We start from the raw sequence: 9,858 nt of genomic DNA, 5'->3' as shown, positions 1-9,858 counted from the left end.
GGCACTGTGGCCTCCAGAACTCCTCTTTACCTCTCTCCTGCCAGCTGACTGCAGACTAAGCACAAGGAAGTCCTGTGGTCAGGATCACGGTGAGGTGCGTGTCCGAGCCCCTTTTCTTCTTCCAAATATCGTTAACCTCCCCATTCAAAATTCTCTGAAAACACCTGCCATTAGATTCTCTACATATCACCCACATTATCTTCTAAGCTCTAGGTCTCCCCCTTGTTCTTTCAATGAAAATTTTAGCCTCTAGCTCATTGTTTTTCGCCACTCACTACTCTCGTTAGAATTTTTGATGCCTCAGTAACCCCTGAGATAATCCATCTTGTCTATAGTTTCCCAGTTCTTTGATCTCATTTCCAACGCTCTCGACCTCTACCCCACCTCACCTCAGTCGTCCACTCCCACTGCGATACCCTAGAGCAGGGGTCCCCAACCCCCGGGCTGCACACTGGTACCGGTCCGTGGCCTGTCAGGAACCGGGCCGCACAGCAGGGGACGAGTGGTGGGTGACTGAGCAAAGCTTCATCTGTATCTGCAGCCGCCCCTCAGCGCCAGCATCACCGCCTCGGCTCCACCTCAGATCGTCAGGCATTAGATTCTCATAGGAGCACTTGGCCCTGGTGCCACAAAGGCTGGGAACCACTGCCCTAGACAATATAATTTGCAAGAACTGAACCTCCCTCAAAACTCTCTGCTCACCACTCACGTTTCCACCTCAGGTCTTCTAAGAACCCTTCTCTGCACCCCATGGAACCTTCTCCTATTCACCCTCTTCTCTCTTCACTGGCACAGCCTGTCTCCCCTCCCTCCCCTCCCAAACCTCCAACAGTCCTACTCTCCCTCCCTCTCAGCTGATTACTTTGCTTGAAAGCTCGCTGAAGAACTAAGAACAATCAGAGATGAACCACCTCATCCTTCCCCACCGAACTCCCCAGCTCCCCGCACCTGCAGCCATGGGCTCTGCCTCCCGTCCTTTTGAAATGGGTGCATTTCCTGTGCGCCGGGGTGAAGTCGCCCCCTCCACTTGTGCTGTGGTTCCTGTTCGTTTCATTCGCACCTTGTCAGATCGATGCCTTGCTATCTTCAGAGGGAGCAGCCAAGGCATAGAACCCCAAATGTTTCAGCAAAGAAGAATTCCAGGAGGAGATCCTCCTCGGAGGTGGGGTAGTGGTTTCAGCAGAGCTGCCTTGACAGCCCCCATTTTGTCTGCCCCTTGAGATTGTGTCCTGTATTCTGTAGCCACTACCTCGTCCTGTACTCCAAGGTACAATGTTCCCCCAAGACACTGATCCAAGTACTTCCGGAGCCAAAATCGATTTTGATTTTTTCTTTGGTATGACTGGCACAGACTAGATTTTCCCAAAGGCATTTTACTAGAAACTAAAGAAAAATACTTTGATATGTTGGGGCCCAGCTTGTGTATAGACGACATGCATTTGTTTGTTTGTTTGTTTGTTCATTAATTCCTCAGCTTTTATCATAATAGCTCTCTGCCTGGCCCCTCCAGGAATCTGGTGGGCAAAGCGGGGAGTTGGTCCATTTGGTCAGTGATAGAGGTTGAGGACCTGTGTATCTAGGTGCATCTGGGAGAAGGCCTGCCATGCCAGCCGCTCCATTCACCCGACACATGCTTACTGATCGCACCCTCTGTGGATGGACAGTAGCTAGAGACGTGCAGAAGTGATCTGGGTTACAAATGCCTTAGATCATAAAGTATGATAGTCACAGTACATTCCCGAGTCAGGAATGTTTCAGGCTTATTTCCACATGATTTTCCATCCTCCTTGCCAAAAGCAGGTTTAAGGTAAGGCTGGAAGGACGTAGATAGATTAGATCATCTAATGCTTTGAGATGACTGTTGAAAAACACAAAACTTAGTGCATGCCCCGGAGGTCAGAAAGTCAGTACTTGTTAGAACAAGAGACGGAGGGAATTCCCGAGGTCTTGGCAGAAAATACGTTCGACCATCTGGAACTACAGTCCTGGCGTTTGCAGCGTTATATTTCACTCTGCATTAAAGAGTGAATATTGTCTAGAAGGAAAAAAAAGGAGAAGCATGATCATTAGCCCCCAAAGCGGGGAGGCTTATGAGTTAGCCTCTGAGATCATCCCTGGAAAGAAACAAGAGGCTTGAGAAATGCTCTCAGATTGCTGCTATTTGCTCCTGGAAGCCTCTGTCTGAGACCCAGAACATTGGGAGAGGGCTTGCTGATACAGAACCATCAAACAAAATCTAAAAAACCAGAATGAAGTTAAGGTTTTAAAGGAACTTTCATCCCGCCTGGAAAATGCATCAAGTGAGAGAGAACTCTTGCCTTTATTGGTAGCTCATTAAAAGCCTAGGAGGTCCTAAACTGAGCGTCATAATTTCCCCCTTGTCATGGTATACCCTCGTGTGACATCTGGCAGAGGGTTTAGGGCGTCACTGATATGAGAGAGTCTTAATCCATAACCTCTAAACGTGAGTCAGCTCTGACAGCTGTCAGAATGCTACCTCCATCTTAGTCTGGGCACTGAACCAACATAAAGAGATGCACCGTGAGGCAATGGAGCCGTCTTTCTACCTCCGGAGTGTCCACATTAAGAAGGGCCTTGTCGAACGAGCACGTGCAAAGGAAAATAACCAGGATGATCGGGGACTTGGAAACAAGTGGCGAAGGACACAGGGAAGGAGAGCGAGAAAGCTTGGCCCCGAAAGAGAAAAAGGAAGAAACGGTGTGATTCCGTGGGTGAAGGGTTGTCAGCTGGAGAAGGGAACACACTCGTTGGTCTACGGGGCAGAGGACAGTGGAGTTTCAGGGAGGCAGGTTTAAACACACCATTGGAAAGAATTCGCTCGTTCAGATTTAACAGTTGCGGAAAGAGTTGTCTTATGAGCTAACGGATATGAAACGATAGAAGAGAAGTGATTGTGGATGTGACAAGAGGTGGGAATTTCACCCTGGGGACAGATTTGGGCTGGGTGACTTACACGGTTCTCTCCCTCGAATTCTGAAAATTTTTTTACCCTCAAATTACTTAACTCTGGCACAGAGTTTTCAAATGAAAATGGCACTTGGAAATCCTCTTGTTTTTCTCCTTTACTTGAAAGAGAGGCACACCCCCTCCCCCCCCGCCACGCCTTGTGAGCCAAGTAAATTTGCCTGCTCGATGGGTCACATTTGTCTGTTTATTAGAGGACATGAATGCGGTTTGCAGAATGGGCTCCCGGGATGACGTTTTGGGAGGCAGTCTGAGTTTGAATTGTGCTCTCCTACCACATTCCAGATCCCAGAGATTCCCTGTGGGCAAAAGGAAGAAGCTGATGCTTTGCTCAAAGAGAAAAGCCGTTTTTTTTTTTTTCTGCCGGAAAGTTGGAGAGCATTTATTCCTTGAGAGAAGAGCATGACCAAATAAGCTCATGATGCCGCTTCGCATGCCAGTATTCTGTATTGAAAGTGTGTCTAGACTTCACGCTTACTTCTCCCTAATTCAGATGTTGTAACATGATGCCATGTAATGACTCAATTTTACTTTTCTATAGTGTCATAAATGATCGATTAGTTGTTTTTTGTTTTTTTTTTTAAAGAACCTTATATACGACTTCTTCAAAATATTCTGTATGGCATATGCATTCGTTCACTTATATATCAAGAAAACCTTTACTATCGTATTAAATCTGGGAATGTAGGCATGAACAAGACAGAAAATTCTCCTGTTTTTGTGCAACTTAGATTCTAAGTGAGAAGAGACAGAGAAAAAGCGAAGTACCGCAGCCACCATGCAGACAAGTGAATGACTAGAGAGACGGTGGGTAGATAGATAAATCTGTTTAGCTAATCACAGGTGCAGCATACAAGAAGTGTTATACGGACTAGGTAAGAATAGCTAATGTAGAGAAGGTGCTGATGCTTCCTGCAGAAGGTCATGTTTGGCTTCAGACCTGAATGACTGAAAGCGATGCCAGCCAGGTGAAAACAGGGCATGAGAGCAGCGAGTGCTGTGTTGAGAAGGAGGCTGAGTCGTTGAGGACCAGCCAGACTGTGGTGACAATAGGCTGGGGAGCACGGACGGGGAAGACAGGGGAGGAGGAGACAGGGACGTATGTGGGGGCCAGATCGTGAAGATTCTCGTAGGCTTTAGAAAGAAAGTAGATTTTAGATTTTACTCCAAGTGCATTTGAAGTCATTGAGAGTTTTCGGGAAGAAAGGAATACAATGGGATTATTTTTAAAAGACTCTTTTGGCTTCTGTGTAGCAAGTAGATTGGAAAACAGCAAGGGGGAGCCGGGAGACAGGTTAGCAGGCAGTTGCTGGACATAGACACGTAAAACTAAAAGTAAAATGCCCTAATCAACATGTTAGGCCAGTTGTTAACATGATTTACCATAGTGCTGTCCTCGCAGAACAAATAAACGTTTATCGATGAATTAAGTGTCTGTAACTGAAGCCAGACTCCTTGTTCTTTCCATGAACTGTGCTCTTTACATTTGGCTCCCGAGTACACAGTCGTATTTGGAAGCCTCGAGAGAGTCACTGCCCTGTGAGAGGAGTTCCAAGTAGGCTGTGTGCATTCCCAACGAGGAGCTGTCCAACTGGAAGAAAATCCACGGACACAGAGGGGACAGGAAGCTTGGTGGGAAACACAGCAGAAGGAGACTCAAGGTTATGGTCCCTCAAGCCCCCTGCTGCCAAGGCTGCCTTTGGGGCTATAGTTATTTACCCCAGAGGCAGTCTGTGTTCTATCCCAGCATTGCCTCTGAAGAAAACCAAAGCACAAATATGAAAAGACAGATGTACCCTATGTTCACTGCAGCATTATTTACAATGGCCAAGGTATGGAAACAACCTAAGTGTCCATTGACGGATGAACTGATGGAAAGAAGACGCAGTTATACACAATGAAATATTACTCAGCCCTAAAAGGCTAAAATCTCGCCATTTGCGACAACATGGAGGGACCTCGAGGCTATGAGGCTGTGAAAGAAGTCAGACAGAAAAAGACAAATGCCACATGATCTCATTTACCTGTGGCATCTCAAAAACAAAACAAACGAAACAAAACATAACTCAGAGATACGGAGAACAGAACGGTGGTCGCCAGAGAAGAGAGGGGTCGAGAATGGGCAGAAGGGGTAAAGGGGTCACGAGGTACCAACTTCCAGTTAGGAAATCAATAAGTTATTGATTTGGAACTTATTGGATTTGGAGATGGAACGTACAGCATGGTGACTACAGTCAACAGCATTGCAGCACCCATTCGAAAGTTGCCAGGAGAGTCGACCTTCAAAGTTATCTCTCTCTCTCACACACACACACACACACACACGCACGCACACACAAATTGTGACTTTTATGGTGACACATGGTAACTAGACTTATTGTGGTGATCATTTAGCAGTGTATTCAGATATCAAATCATTATATCGTACACCTGAACTAATATAATGTTATATGTCTATTTTACCTTAATGAAGAAAAGATTTAGGGAAATAATATGTGCCTTTTTCAGAGAGGTAAAGTTTACCTATTTCTGTTGTTGTGGTCCCTATATATTGTCTTCACCCTCGGTTCCAAATTGGGCAGAGCCAATGTGACTTGTTGAGGCCTATACCAAATTAATCCTGCTGAGGACACTCCAGAGGGAGGCCAGGAGCCAAGGAAGTGTATCTAAGTGACAGGACACTTAAAGGAGCAAACGGAGCCCCTAGCTTGCCACCGATGACAACTTGAAGTCTTTATTTCCGGCCTTGAACTTCTCTGAGTTAGAAATGATCCTGCTCACACAGACACCCCCAGAGCGAATAAACGGTCTGCTGAGCTTTATAGGAAGAGAACACGGAAAGATTCTCGGCAGCTGAGTGAACCGTGGGGGGCCCCGTTGAGCCCCCTTCCAGCCTGTGCAGCTGCCCTGTACCGTCCTCGCAGTGTAGGAGGCATGGATGGTGCCTGGCAAAGCCGCAGACTCATCCGAACGTTCTCGACAATGCACAGCCAGCTTTAACAGACCACAGCCACACATTCTCCTTACGTATGGTCTTGACCGTTCACAGCGTGCTGTTCTTCCATGGCCCAGCTAAGCGCTCCCCCACAGCCCCCACCTGTCTCTGTCTTCAGGCGGGCTCCACAGAAGCAGACTCTGAGAGTTTAGCGTGCAGAGAGGTTACTTCGGGAAGCCCCAAGGCTCGACACCCGAGGAAGGAAGGGAAAGAAAGCAGAACATGGCAGAAGAAGTTGAGCCATGACGCTGACCCGTGACAACCTCAGACAACTTCGTGGGCAGCTCGGATGCAAAGTGCCCCTTCACAGTTGTCCTGAATTGGACCAGATGGCCAGGACTTTAAACTCTCATTGATCAGTCATTGGATGGGGGGCCACTCGGGAAAGGGCACAACTCACTGCGGCTCAGGCAGTCCCAGAGGGGCTGACGGCTGACAGGTGGTGCCAACAGCATCCCAACAGCTAGAGCCACACACCCTTCCTTAAAGGGTCATCTGGACAGCGCGCTGCAGTGCCCACCACCTGCTTTCCGTGAGTTTTCTAAAGATGCACGAAACTCCAGGAAGCGAACATGGAATGGAAGTTGGAACCTCCCAGCCTTCCTCAATGCAGAATTTTTTCTTTCCCATAGCAAGGAAAAAAATTGCTTAGCCTGAGAAGCGCTTTGGTGCAAAGCACCCCGAAGAATTAAAGTGACAATAGCCTCCATCACTGCAACTGTGGAAGGAAGGCAGACTTCTCTGCTTTCAAGCTGTCATCGTTTTGTCTCCTCTGGGATATATTTATGAGGTTCATTCTATCATGGAGGGCACATCCCCTCCTGGGAGAGCCGGGTCATTAATCCCACGGTCTGTGAGGCCCACTGATGAAAGAGTGTCGGGAACAGAGCTGAGTCAAAGTTCCAGTTATTGAACTTGCTGCCCTTTTCCCCCATTCCCCCCAGAAGAACACACCCCTGGGAGCTGAGGCCATCTCAGGGCCAGAGGAAGGAGCAAGAGGAGCATCCTGTAGTGGGGGGACCTGTGTCGGAGGTTCTGAGGAAGATGTAAAGAAGCTGGAAGCAGGCAAGGATTGGAGGCTGTCAGGAAGTGGAGATTTTGTTGTTGTTTTTTTTCATGACCGATGACTTTATTCGTTTGTATCTAGGAGGCAGGAGGGTTAACTGGGTGGAGAGTTGTCATGGGTAATGTAGCAGACACACATGCGTGGCTCTTCCGTCGTTTTCGTGTTAGCAGTGTGGCCTTGTCTCTGTCTTGTCCTAAACACGCCTCGTAGACCTGTCTGAACAGTGCATGTTCTGTAAATGTGTTAATGATTTATCGGGAAGGTACCATTCTCTATACCTGGCACAGATGTTATCATTTAGGCTTTAGTTTTTTTAGATGCCTTTAGAGCAGGAACTGACTTCTTCCTGTTCATTTAACTGCACCCTGAGAACTGATCTAGCCACATACTCAGTGTCTGAAGACAAGAGCAAATATCTGTAATGGAAATAGGAGTTTTCTTAGAAACTTCAAGGGAATGATTTTGTCCAGAGACTGGGTTATATGCATTTCACATTTTTAGTTCATTAAGAAGTTGGCGTCTTCAAATCAGATATCGATTGGACAAAACCATGTGTCCAGCAATGGTTGATTTGCCCTTTTTTGCTACTGACACAAATTGTCTGGCTTCGGGGAAATAGTTAAGAAAACGATTTAAGAGAAATAAATGCAACTCTTTCCTCTTTAGATGTATAAAATAAAGCGGACTTACAGTACTTTGATATTTTAGTGTGATTTGAGTCTTCCAAAAGATACAATTTGGAAAATGAAAATTTAAAAGAAGCCTGCTATAAACTGTTCTATTATTCTAATCAATGCTTCTGTTGATTTTCCCTTATTTATTTGCCAATTTTTTCTATTGCATCATAATAACTGTCTAGACTCTAACTAGGCAACTCAACCATGATGCATCTTAAGAAACTTTGTTACAAATCATGCCAGAAAAAAATTAATTCATCAAATTATGCGTTAAAGTGCCACAGTTTAAAAAGTTATGAATAGAAAATCATTGGCTACTTACATACCAGCTAAGATAGCCGGCTATCTATTCGTTTTCCTCAAAGTTATAGATTGTGATTAGAAAGTTCTTATCCACCTTGCTGTCAAAACAGCGTAATAATGACCTACGACAACAAAAAAAATAGGCATATAAAGATAAAACCCAGTTAATTTGAACTTTGAAGTCATCTTAAATGGGGAAAAATGAGCAATGACAGCCTAAAGAATGGCATATAGGGAAGGGCGACTCCTCCACGTGCTGGGAGCCCGTGGTGGGGCTGGGATCTTGGAGCTTTTAGGACGATTGCATGGAATCAAACTGCGTGTGACGTTGAGTTCCAAATGATGCCTGTGTATTTCTCTGTGGTCTAATAGCTCTCGACCTTGGCTTTTCATTGGAAACACTTGAGGAATTTTTTTAAAGACTGAGTCTTGGGTCCCATGCCCAGAGATTCTGATTTAAATGGTCAGAGATGTAGCCCGACCGTCAGGATATTTGAGTGCTTTCCAGGTCGCTGTGCAGCCAGTGCCCCAGCCTCTGCTTTCCCCTAGGGTCAAGTTTTCAGTTCCCAGAATGGAGCTCAGTGCCGAGTGGAAGGGGCGAAGGTGCACTTCTTGGGGCTGCTGTTGGTGTTCATCATCCTCAGCCTAAGAACAGGAAAAAACAACCAGGAAGAGAAACTCAGGTGCAAGTAGACAGCTGGACTGGAAGTGACTTAGTCAGTGGCTCTAGGAAGTAAGATATTTTTAGGTATTAAGAGAGGGAGGTGTCACTTTTCTTTTAAAACTTTGCACCCTTAAATGTTCAAAGACATCCTTATTATGGTATAAAACGATAGCAGCTAAGAATGACTTTATAAGTAATTAATTAATTTTTGGTCTTGATGTAGGTTGTTAAAAAAAAAAAAGTGCCGGTTGCCTTCAGAGGACTTGTTTTCAGGTCAATTCTTACCTTATTAGAATAGAGACAGTAGGCTTGGCCTCTGCGTTCGATTCTTGTTTCCCCTGTGTCGTCACTTTTTCCAGCCACTATTTGGAACCTTTTTATTATTTTGTCAGCCTGTCCTCGTCAGATCTCAGGCTGCCTGAAGGGAAGGGGATGGAGGGGAATTCTAAAGACCTTGTGGCCCTCGCGGGCTCAGGCTATGGTTAGGGTGCCTGCTAGGAGTTCAGCAGGAAATGGAGAGTGAGTCACAGCCGTGCTCAGGCACCTTAGCCAGATAAGCATCAGAAGGATTTCCTGTCCGCCTCTGAGGGACACAGCTGAGAATTTTGTTCCCTCTGATTTGGCCCATTTATGTTGGCAATGACTCCACACATGACGTGTTCTTTGACCCCCAGTCAGAGTGCTCTGGTTCTGCTCTTCCAGATGCAGAAGGAAAGGCGGGCCTCAGGGTCCTTGAGTGAGTCTGTACCTTAATGGGTGAGTTTGACACAGAGACCTTGCCCTGTGTGAAGAAAGAGCCAGGCCTCCCACATGGCACACCTGCTTCGTGCACTTCCCCAGGGACAGGAGCATCCAGGTGGGCAGTAGTAGCGGGAGGAAAGCATGGCGACAAAGGAGACAGAGTCAGTGGCAGATTCAGAGGTCCAGGAATGGGCACTCTGTCCGTCATCATCATCACTGAGCAAACAAGCAGAGGACCCAGGCCAAGCCTTGCCCAGTCTCTAGAGGCAGAGTTCTCAGAGCTGAGTGTGCCCAAGAGTCTCCTGGGATGCTTTATCAGGACGGATTTCTGCTCGAGTACGCAGTTCTGAAATCAGTGTTTCTAGAAGACGCTCTTCCTCAGTGATTTTGATATACTTTGAAAAGCATGGCCTTGGACCGCATTCAC

The 9,858-nt window shown here is 46.4% G+C and overlaps 1 long non-coding RNA gene across 1 annotated transcript; it reads right to left on the bottom strand.

Moving 5' to 3' along the window:
• Positions 1 to 3,321: 3,321 nt before the first annotated feature.
• Positions 3,322 to 9,319, bottom strand: LOC120617665 (uncharacterized). Its single transcript, XR_005656994.1, has 3 exons — positions 8,976 to 9,319; positions 5,509 to 8,671; positions 3,322 to 4,576 (listed from the first exon to the last, which is right to left on the bottom strand). It is a non-coding gene; the product is annotated as an uncharacterized LOC120617665 (long non-coding RNA).
• Positions 9,320 to 9,858: the final 539 nt, after the last annotated feature.

Source organism: Pteropus medius, unplaced genomic scaffold (genome assembly GCF_902729225.1).
Source record: "Pteropus medius unplaced genomic scaffold, Ma_sr-lr_union100, whole genome shotgun sequence".
NCBI classification, from domain to species: Eukaryota; Metazoa; Chordata; class Mammalia; order Chiroptera; family Pteropodidae; genus Pteropus; species Pteropus medius.
This window is presented reverse-complemented; position numbering and strand designations above follow the sequence as displayed.